At 38.5% G+C, this 12,222-nt stretch overlaps 1 protein-coding gene across 4 annotated transcripts in view; it reads left to right on the top strand.

The window, feature by feature from the left end:
• The window catches only part of GTF3C1 (general transcription factor IIIC subunit 1), a 274,627-nt gene that overhangs the window by 236,832 nt on the left and 25,573 nt on the right, over positions 1-12,222 (top strand). The gene's annotated exons all lie outside the window — the stretch shown is intronic.

Genomic DNA, 12,222 nt, shown 5'->3' on the forward strand with positions numbered 1-12,222 from the left:
GAAGATACTACAGGAAAACCACTGCCTGCTGGATCTACCAAAGCTAAGTGTATCTGCTGTAAACTTTTGGTAGCTATTCCTCCAGCTGTTGTTTGTAATAATTGTCATGACAAACTTGTTAAAGCAGATAATATTTCCTTTAGTGATGTACCATTGCCTGTTGCAGTTCCCTCAACATCTAAGGTGCAGAATGTTCCTGATAACATAAGAGATTTTGTTTCTGAATCCATAAAGAAGGCTTTGTCTGTTATTTCTCCTTCTAGTAAACGTAAAAAGTCTTTTAAATCTTCTCTCTCTACAGATTAATTTTTAAATGAACACCATCATTCTGATTCTTTGGACTCTTCTGGTTCAGAGGATTCTATCTCAGAGATTGATGCTGATAAATCTTCATATTTATTTAAGATGGAATTTATTCGCTCTTTACTTAAAGAAGTACTAATTGCTTTAGAAATAGAGGATTCTAGTCCTCTTGATACTAATTCTATACGTTTGGATAAGGTTTTTAAAGCTCCTGCGGTTATTCCAGAAGTCTTTCCTGTTCCTAATGCTATTTCTGCAGTAATTTCCAAGGAATGGGATAAATTGGGTAATTCATTTACTCCTTCTAAACGTTTTAAGCAATTATATCCTGTTCCGCCTGACAGGTTAGAATTTTGGGACAAAATCCCTAAAGTTGATGGGGCTATTTCTACCCTTGCTAAACGTACTACCATTCCTACGTCAGATGGTACCTCGTTTAAGGATCCTTTAGATAGAAAAATTGAATCTTTTCTAAGAAAAGCTTATCTATGTTCAGGTAATCTTCTTAGACCTGCTATATCATTGGCTGATGTTGCTGCAGCTTCAACTTTTTGGTTGGAAACTCTAGCGCAACAAGTAACAAATCGTGATTCTCATGATATTATTATTCTTCTCCAGCATGCTAATAATTTCATCTGTGATGCCATTTTTGATATTATTAGAGTTGATGTTAGGTTTATGTCTCTGGCTATCTTAGCCAGAAGAGCTTTATGGCTTAAGACTTGGAATGCTGATATGGCTTCTAAATCAACTCTACTTTCCATTTCTTTCCAGGGAAACAAATTATTTGGTTCTCAGTTGGATTCTATTATTTCAACTGTTACTGGTGGGAAAGGAACTTTTTTACCACAGGATAAAAAGTCTAAAGGTAAAAACAGGGCTAACAATCGTTTTCGTTCCTTTCGTTTCAACAAAGAACAAAAGCCTGATCCTTCGTCCTCAGGAGCAGTTTCAGTTTGGAAACCATCTCCAGTCTGGAATAAATCCAAGCCTGCTAGAAAGGCAAAGCCTGCTTCTAAGTTCACATGAAGGTACGGCCCTCATTCCAGTTCAGCTGGTAGGGGGCAGGTTACGTTTTTTCAAAGAAATTTGGATCAATTCTGTTCACAATCTTTGGATTCAGAACATTGTTTCAGAAGGGTACAGAATTGGTTTCAAGATGAGACCTCCTGCAAAGAGATTTTTTCTTTCCCGTGTCCCAGTAAATCCAGTGAAAGCTCAAGCATTTCTGAATTGTGTTTCAGATCTAGAGTTGGCTGGAGTAATTATGCCAGTTCCAGTTCCGGAACAGGGGATGGGGTTTTATTCAAATCTCTTCATTGTACCAAAGAAGGAGAATTCCTTCAGACCAGTTCTGGATCTAAAATTATTGAATCGTTATGTAAGGATACCAACGTTCAAGATGGTAACTGTAAGGACTATATTGCCTTTTGTTCAGCAAGGGAATTATATGTCCACAATAGATTTACAGGATGCATATCTGCATATTCCGATTCATCCAGATCATTATCAGTTCCTGAGATTCTCTTTTCTAGACAAGCATTACCAATTTGTGGCTCTACCGTTTGGCCTTGCTACAGCTCCAAGAATTTTCACAAAGATTCTCGGTGCCCTTCTGTCTGTAATCAGAGAACAGGGTATTGTGGTATTTCCTTATTTGGACGATATCTTGGTACTTGCTCAGTCTTTACATTTAGCAGAGTCTCATACGAATCGACTTGTGTTGTTTCTTCAAGATCATGGTTGGAGGATCAATTTACCAAAAAGTTCTTTGATTCCTCAAACAAGGGTAACCTTTCTGGGTTTCCAGATAGATTCAGTGTCCATGACTCTGTCTTTAACAGACAAGAGACGTCTAAAATTGATTACAGCTTGTCGAAACCTTCAGTCTCAATCATTCCCTTCGGTAGCCTTATGCATGGAAATTCTAGGTCTTATGACTGCTGCATCGGACGCGATCCCCTTTGCTCGTTTTCACATGCGACCTCTTCAGCTCTGTATGCTGAACCAATGGTGCAGGGATTACACGAAGATATATCAATTAATATCTTTAAAACCGATTGTTCGACACTCTCTAACGTGGTGGACAGATCACCTTCGTTTAATTCAGGGGGCTTCTTTTGTTCTTCCGACCTGGACTGTAATTTCAACAGATGCAAGTCTCACAGGTTGGGGAGCTGTGTGGGGATCTCTGACGGCACAAGGAGTTTGGGAATCTCAGGAGGTGAGATTACCGATCAATATTTTGGAACTCCGTGCAGTTTTCAGAGCTCTTCAGTTTTGGCCTCTTCTGAAGAGAGAATCGTTCATTTGTTTTCAGACAGACAATGTCACAACTGTGGCATACATCAATCATCAAGGAGGGACTCACAGTCCTCTGGCTATGAAAGAAGTATCTCGAATTTTGGTTTGGGCGGAATCCAGCTCCTGTCTAATCTCTGCGGTTCATATCCCAGGTGTAGACAATTGGGAAGCGGATTATCTCAGTCGCCAAACGTTGCATCCGGGCGAATGGTCTCTTCACCCAGAGGTATTTCTTCAGATTGTTCAAATGTGGGGGCTCCCAGAGATAGATCTGATGGCCTCTCATCTAAACAAGAAACTTCCCAGGTATCTGTCCAGATCCCGGGATCCTCAGGCGGAGGCAGTGGATGCATTATCACTTCCTTGGAAGTATCATCCTGCCTATATCTTTCCGCCTCTAGTTCTTCTTCCAAGAGTAATCTCCAAGATTCTGAGGGAATGCTCGTTTGTTCTGCTAATAGCTCCGGCATGGCCTCACAGGTTTTGGTATGCGGATCTTGTCCGGATGGCATCTTGCCAACCATGGACTCTTCCGTTAAGACCAGACCTTCTGTCGCAAGGTCCTTTTTTCCATCCGGATCTGAAATCCTTAAATTTAAAGGTATGGAGATTGAACGCTTGATTCTTGGTCAAAGAGGTTTCTCTGACTCCGTGATTAATACTATGTTACAGGCTCGTAAATCTGTATCTCGAGAGATATATTATAGAGTCTGGAAGACTTATATTTCTTGGTGTCTTTCTCATCATTTTTCTTGGTATTCTTTTAGAATACCGAGAATTTTACAGTTTCTTCAGGATGGTTTAGATAAGGGTTTGTCCGCAAGTTCTTTGAAAGGACAAATCTCCGCTCTTTCTGTTCTTTTTCACAGAAAGATTGCTATTCTTCCTGATATTCATTGTTTTGTACAAGCTTTGGTTCGTATAAAACCTGTCATTAAGTCAATTTCTCCTCCTTGGAGTTTGAATTTGGTTCTGGGAGCTCTTCAAGCTCCTCCGTTTGAACCTATGCATTCATTGGACATTAAATTACTTTCTTGGAAAGTTTTGTTCCTTTTGGCCATCTCTTCTGCTAGAAGAGTTTCTGAATTATCTGCTCTTTCTTGTGAGTCTCCTTTTCTGATTTTTCATCAGGATAAGGCGGTGTTGCGAACTTCTTTTGAATTTTTACCTAAAGTTGTGAATTCCAACAACATTAGTAGAGAAATTGTGGTTCCTTCATTATGTCCTAATCCTAAGAATTCTAAGGAGAAATCGTTGCATTCTTTGGATGTTGTTAGAGCTTTGAAATATTATGTTGAAGCTACGAAATCTTTCCGTAAGACTTCTAGTCTATTTGTTATCTTTTCCGGTTCTAGGAAAGGCCAGAAAGCTTCTGCCATTTCTTTGGCATCTTGGTTGAAATCTTTAATTCATCTTGCCTATGTTGAGTCGGGTAAAATTCCGCCTCAGAGAATTACAGCTCATTCTACTAGGTCAGTATCTACTTCCTGGGCGTTTAGGAATGAAGCTTCGGTTGACCAGATCTGCAAAGCAGCAACTTGGTCCTCTTTGCATACTTTTACTAAATTCTACCATTTTGATGTATTTTCTTCTTCTGAAGCAGTTTTTGGTAGAAAAGTTCTTCAGGCAGCGGTTTCAGTTTGAATCTTCTGCTTATGTTTTTTGTTAAACTTTATTTTGGGTGTGGATTATTTTCAGCAGGAATTGGCTGTCTTTATTTTATCCCTCCCTCTCTAGTGACTCTTGTGTGGAAAGATCCACATCTTGGGTAGTCATTATCCCATACGTCACTAGCTCATGGACTCTTGTTAATTACATGAAAGAAAACATAATTTATGTAAGAACTTACCTGATAAATTCATTTCTTTCATATTAACAAGAGTCCATGAGGCCCACCCTTTTTTGTGGTGGTTATGATTTTTTTGTATAAAGCACAATTATTCCAATTCCTTATTTTATATGCTTCGCACTTTTTTTCTTATCACCCCACTTCTTGGCTATTCGTTAAACTGATTTGTGGGTGTGGTGAGGGGTGTATTTATAGGCATTTTAAGGTTTGGGAAACTTTGCCCCTCCTGGTAGGAATGTATATCCCATACGTCACTAGCTCATGGACTCTTGTTAATATGAAAGAAATGAATTTATCAGGTAAGTTCTTACATAAATTATGTTTTTTCCCCTAAAACTGCTAAAATGCTCTCAAATATTTCTAAAAGTAAGAGGAAAAACAATTATATAGGAACAATTATATCAGAGGGTAAAAAATATATTGCTCCGAAGGATATTGTTGAGCAATTCCAATTATTCTATCAGAAAATATACTCCCCTGTAGAAGTCGATCAAGAGGCGAAAAAGTCTTTTTGGGAAAGTATTAACTTACCAAAAATCTCCTCAGAACATCTAAATATGTTGAATAAAGAGATTACTACCGAGGAAACGCTTATTGCAATTAAAGAAGCAGTCTTAGGGAAGGCACCCGGGCCCGACCAATTACCGATTGAATTTTATAAAATCTTATCGGAAGAGATAGTTGCTACGTTGACAGAATTGTTCAATAATTATTTTCTGCTTCATTCTAGACCCTCTCGGTTCTTCACCGCCTCAAACATCACTCTTATTTTAAAAAAGGAGAAAGATCCCATTTCAATGGACTCACATAGACCAAATTCGGTATTCATTCGGATCAAACCGGATTTATTCCTGGCAGGTCAGCACAGAAAAATGTCAGAAAGACTATGACAATAATCGAATATATATTAGCATCCCATAGGACAGGTTCAGGGCCGAAGCAAGATTTTGCGCTGTTAACGGTTGATGCAGAAAAAGCCTTTGACTCTGTCCTATGGGATCATCTGTTAACGGCTCTAAGTAATTTTGGTTTTTCAGGTCATTTCTATAACTATATCTCACTCCTCTATCAGAATCCAATTTCGTATCTCAGTATTAATAACATTCTATCTACCCTAATAATACTGCATAAGGGAACAAGACAGGGCTGCCCTCTTTCTCCATTATTATTTGATATAGCCATTGAACCTCTGGTGGTGAAGAGTCGAGAGGTCTTGGAAGGTATAAGAATAAAACAGCACAAAGTTACGCTCTCACTATATGCGGATGATATGAAGAAATTCAACTAAAAATATCCCAATCTTCATTGATATTCTATCGGAATTCAGCAAATTTGCGGGATACAGAATAAATCTTGCTAAGTCAGAGATTCTCTGGGTCATAAAGAATAGAAACAGTTACATACAGAATCCTTTTAAACTAACTGATAAGTATATTAAGTATTTGGGAATAAACCTTTCAAGAAACCCAGAGGAATGGTATGACATTAATTTTACTCCTATCTGGAGAAAATGTCTAGCAGAAATCCAGAAATGGAGCAAACTTCCTCTGTCACTCTCAGCAAAAATAGCACTAATAAAAATGCGAACTCTTCCAAAAATACTGTTTTTTATACAGAATATCCCTTCCTTTTTGCGTAGGATGGATATTAAAAAAATTAACTCTTGCTGTTCTTCTTTTCTCTGGGCCCCAAAGAAACCTCGTATTTCACTATCAAGGTTAATGCACCCAAAAGACTTGGGTGGATTCGCCTTTCCAAATTTAGCAAATTATAACCTGGCATGTCTTGTTCGAATTGCCCTGGATTGGTTCACAGGGGCAAATTTTATTGCCAGTTCTGATATGGAAGAGGGTATCATGACACCATATGCTCTTAAGGCACTGCTACATATTGCCCATCCTATAAAGGTCCGGGACTTTTCACTAAAATACACAATTTACAATGTTATTCTTACGTGGCATAAAATCTGTAAATTATTAGAAGTGGAAAACTCACTTTCTCGTTATTTACCTATTAGGGGAAACCCTGATTTTAAGGGTGGTTGTGAATCATCAGCTTTCAGGAATGGTCTGCTAATGAGTTGACGTTTGTAAGCCAGGTAGTTGACCCAGTCACAAATCATATAAAAACATTCAAATCCCTAATCAGAGATTTCCAGCTGGACAAGAGATCTTTCTTTGCTTATCTACAAATAAGACATTTTTATCATAGTCAGAAATCTACGGTTGAGGACCCCTGGACTTTGGGTCCATTAGATTCTGTTATTAGTAGATTTTCACGGGGAAATCATTCTATATCATATATTTATAGACTGCTGATATTGAAGGAGGCAGAGAGGAAGGTAGACAATCTCTTTTCTATTTGGAAATCAGATTTCCCTGAAATGGACAGGGAATACTTCCAGGAGAGCTTTAATACGGTAAGAAAATTTTCAAGCAGCATGGCAATTAGGGAATCCCATTTTAAGCTTCTTAATAGGGCCTATTTGACTCCTAGCAGAATGGCCAAATGGAAGGGGGACATGACCTGTTATAGATGCAATTTCCCGTCTGCAGACATATTTCACGCATTTTATGCCTGCCCAAAAATGATTAAATTGTGGAAACAAGTGGAATACTGGTTGAATAGATTTCTGCCAGATAGGATATCACTGAAGCCCTTAGCAATATTTTTTATAGTTTCGGATAAAACTCATAATAAGTCTTTGATCAATACTTTAATCCTTCTAGTAAGACAGATGATATTAAAAGCATGGAAGGAGAAAAACGCTCCCAGTATAGCATCAGTAATAAATAATGTACAATATCAAATGTTACTAGAACAATATGACCCGCTAATATTTGAGGAAAACAAATTAAAAAAATATTTTGCTAAATGGGACAAGGTAATTCTGAGCAGACCTAGAGAGGCCCAGCTACAGATATTAAAAAACGTCCGTAATTCACCGGTATTTCTACAACTAATCCTTTCAGATAGTTACCCCGACTTCTGGAGACAGTGTTTTTTCTGAGGTGATGGGGCGGGGGCCCCGGGTGGAGGGAAGAGAGCTAGGATAGATTTTTCTCTCTCTTGCTTTTCTTTTTTTTTCTTTTCTTTTTCCTTTTTTTTTTTTTTTTTTTCTTTCTTTTTCTTTCTCCTTTTATATTATGTTTGTATGGAAATTTAAAAAAAAAAAAATATAGAGGTGCAGATTTTGTTTGAGAATTTAAGATTATGATTTATGCAATGGTTCCATGCCTACTGTCCTTTTGAGAATTTAAATCATAAGATTATGACCTATGTAATGATGTTATATCTTTTGTTTTTTGAAGTCTAATGTATAATCTGTATGTGTTTTTGAACGCCTCAATAAAGAAAAATTATGTGGAAAAAAAAAAAAAAAAGATTGCTCTCAATTCCAAGATGTTTATGGGAAGAGAAGACTCTTCCCGAGACCACAGGCCCTGAGTCTTCAGAGAACCCCAAACAGCACCCCAGCCTAACAGGCTGTCGTCCATAGTCACAGTCGCCCAGGAAGGTCTCAGAAAGCAAATGCCCAGAGACAGAAGTTCCTGTGAAATCCATACGAGAGAGAGAGAGAGAGAGAGTCTCTTGTTAGGGGATCCAGATTAATCCTCTGCAATAAATCTGAATGGTCTCTGTTCCATTGACTGAGCATGCAAAGCTGCAGCACCGCAGATGGAACCAAGCAAAAAGAAAGATGTCTATGGAAGCCACCATCAGACCAATCACCTCCATGCATGAGCCACTGATGGACAAATAGCAGGCTGGAGAGAAAAGTAAGAAGCAAGAAGTGTGGATTTTCTGACATCCATCAGAAAAATCTTCATGGACAGGGAAACTATGATTGTCCCTAGAAAAATACACTCTTGTAGCTGGAACTAGGGAACTATTTTCCAGATTCAATGTCCACCAGTGAAAACATAGAAAAGAAAACAACAACATCTCTGTATGAGATTTTGCTAGTTGAAAGAAGATGCCTGAACCAAGATGTCTCTAGATAAGGCGCCACAGCAATTCCCTGGGATCTGATCACTGCTAATAGAGTCCCCAAAACCTTGTTGAATATTTTGGGAGCCGTGGCAAGACCAAACAGAAGAGCAACAAACTGGAAATGCTTTTCCAGAAAGTCAAACCTTAAAAACGGATGATGATCCCTGAGAGTGGAAACAAGTAAATACTTGTCCTATAGGTCTATGGTCATCATGGACTGACCTTCCTGAACCAATGGAACAAATCATTTCCATCTTGAAGGATGGAACCCTGAGGAATTTGATAAAGAGTATGCCCAAACAAGGACTTGAACCCTTGGCCCTCAGGATAAAGACTGATGATCAACCGACTGAGCTTTCCGGGCTCCTTGTAATAGAGCCCGTTGACTGTGTCACAGCCGCGCTCGGATATGAACCTGGGTATCCTGGGTCCCTGCCTGTTTCTCTAATCCAATGCCACCAGAGGGCTATAAATAAACTCACTGAACTCCGCTCCTGTATACAGAAGTGCGGAAGTCACGTAAGCGGCTTTATCGAAGTAAAAAGTCCTTTAGAACCTTTTCCTTCCATAATTCTTCTGCCAAGACTGAAGTTCTCACATATATGTGTTAAAATGTATATCAAAAGTCAGACGAAATAGGATGACACAGATATTGATAAAGACTTCAATAGAAACATAAATAATGTTCATTAGACAACATAGGTTAGACTTATAATTAAACCTATCAGATTCAGAAGTACATATACATTTTATAAAAGGATAATCCAACAGCGCGCCAATCTCAATATTATGAAAGAGATTGAAAACAGGCTGCATACACATAACATATAAAAAAGAGAAGAAAGATTGCAGCTTAAAAAAAAAAAAGGAGCAAAGTGTCATTGCGCTGCCACCACATTGCAGTAAATACAGGAAAAACACAGAATTTAATCAGGAGAATACATTCTGAAAAGTAACTGTTAGTACATATATTTAGAACTTTATTTTAAACAAGTAACTCAGCTACTATTTCCTTAGGAGCGTGATTAGCATTTAGCTGCCACCCAATAGCGGCTAGTACAATAAAAACTCAGTATTTATCAGGATTATACATCCTGAAAAGAAACTGCAGGTACACTTATGGCATTTAGCTAGAAATAAGTTCCATAAGGGAAACTACATTTTTAAACAAAAAAGGTAAATATTAATCTCTAGATGAAATTACAGAAAAAATAATTTTCCAACTGTAATTTCTAAAAACTGTCACTAGATGGCAATACAACTCCATGAATGCTGAAAAACTGGAGAGACCAGAATTATTTAAAATAGAATATAAAAACTCTAGGAGATCCTCAAGAAATATGAGCCCTTAAACACAGAGCCCCATATCTTATTGCAAATCAGGGCTACGCTGATCCTAGAGACGGCTATTCACAGGACCCAGCTAAATATTCCTGGAAACCTGAGATATAAATAATAATGCACCGGAAATCTTAGGAGGTTCCAAGCAGCTAAGAAATAACTGCATTGAGATTAAATATTGTGGAGTCCGTTCTAGATTATCACGTATAAACCCCCCACTAACTTTAATTAGAAGTTATATTTATAGAACTATATAGCAACTCGGGAATCCTCTCCTAGGTGCAGAGCAGCAACTCGTCAAATGCCCTTGCTCATGGCAGGAAAAACCACATCATTTATAACAATACGCAGAGTCAGCTCTATGAACGAGCTGTTAAACGTCACCAAACATGGCGCGAAAATACAGCCATGTAAAAGTACCCTCTATAGCAGCGATCGCCAACCAGTGGTTGATAGTCCATGACACCATCAAGCAGGAATTAATCTTCTCTGATGGTGTCACCCTTGTAGCGCCGCAACTCCTTAGAGTGCCTGGCTGGACATCAGTGAAAACTAACGGAGGAGTTACAATCTCCCTATGCACGTTGCGTAGTACTACGCAACTAGCGTAGCTAGATTGTATATTTAACTCCTCCTACCCTGCGCGCTGCTCAGAGAGGTTGATATAGTATTGGAATTATAGTATATATAAAAAAAGAAAATCTTAAAAAAAATTCTCTTATATTTAATTTATTTTCTTCCCTTTACCTGTCTCTTTGTTGTAGTTTTCCTAATTCCTTCAGATGGACTTACATCACTGTTTGTCTTCCTCCCCTCCATTTATTTTTTATTTTTTTATTAAATATTCTTTTTCATTCTAATAATTTTCCAGCGCACAAAGTCATTCCACCTTAATTCCATTAATTGCCATCCAGCAGATCAGCCATATCCCACCAGTATTATAGTAATTGTCAGTAACGTCAGTCGTGGTTAGCTCACATCCATATTGACAGCTTACTGATATAAAGTTAATTTATGACTCCAATGTCTGTCCATGGTTATAAGTAGTTTTGAACAATTCCTAACTGGGGAGGTAACTCGGAAGTCTTGTGGTCCTTTTAAACATAATTATTTTTTTCCCCACTTTCTGCCTCTCTGTAGCTTAAAAGTTGGCACTCACCCTTCATTCGGAAGTTTTCTCTCAGTTCTGTCATTCAGTTAGTTAATTCCAAAAAATTATCCTTAAAAATGTGTAAATATATATACATAATCTAAACTTAGCTATGGTTATACTAGTTATGTACAAATGAGTTTAGTGGTCCCTGAGGTCAGAAAGGTTGGCGACCACTGCTCTATAGTATCAACCTTACCGGACAAACTGAGAGGATGTACAAACACAGAAGCCACTTAAGTAAATAAGCGGCAATATGCCGCGAAAATTCCCTAGGGCCAGCCCTGAGGTCATCAGCAAAATGGTTGTAATTTGTGAAAACAGCTAAAGATAATGGACTTGCATATGCTGCATAGCCATTTACGCAGCCCTGAAAAGTTTGCTTTGTGTGTTATAGACGAACGCCCAGTATGAGCCGAGACTTAGCTGAAAACAGTGAAAGAGGCTAAAAATACAGGCACTCAATGTACATCGGCTCCCCATACGGAGAGCTGCGCCTTTATTATTTGTGGCAATGCCGCCATTAACTCTATGGTTCACATCTGACAAACAGCACACACCTGATGCACGTAGTAGAGGGCCACTGCAAACACCTCTCTGTAAATCAACAGCAACTGAGTTCCACAGCACCAATGATGATTGATCCTTTTAGCTTTCATAAAGCATAGGCACACAGCAGCAAACGCAACATTTTGGGCTATTAACCCTTACTCATGCTAATCAATTAGCATGAGTAAGGGTTAATAGCCCGAAACGTTGCGTTTGCTGCTGTGTGCCTATGCTTTATGAAAGCTAAAAGGATCAATAAATGCTTTAAAGATTTTCTCCTCATCATTGGTGCTGTGGAACTCAGTTGCTGTTGATTGCCATTAACTCTACGATATGCTACGATGCCGCCATTAACTCGAGCCATATTGACTCAAGCGCCCCAATGAGGACCGCAATGCAGCCATTTACACCAGCGCTATACTACAAAAACACCCTATACTTTACTGAATGTTGAGAATGTAGTCAATTAACCCAGCGCCATAGATACGAATGTGGCCATGGTAAGCAGGCACTATATATTACCTAATGAGCGCTGCGATATGCACCAGTGTTCACTGAACATAAGACCCCTATAGAGAGCTTTACACCAGCGCTAAGTATGCTAATTTCATGGCAGAACCCCCAGAGGGTAAACAATAATTTGATATTATATGGCGTTAATTACTTTTTTGGTTTGAATCTAAAAGTTTTTCTTGGAGTCGGGTTTCCCGAATTTTATGTTTTCTTCAGGATG

Source organism: Bombina bombina, chromosome 11, assembly GCF_027579735.1.
Source record: "Bombina bombina isolate aBomBom1 chromosome 11, aBomBom1.pri, whole genome shotgun sequence".
Lineage (NCBI taxonomy): Eukaryota > Metazoa > Chordata > Amphibia > Anura > Bombinatoridae > Bombina > Bombina bombina.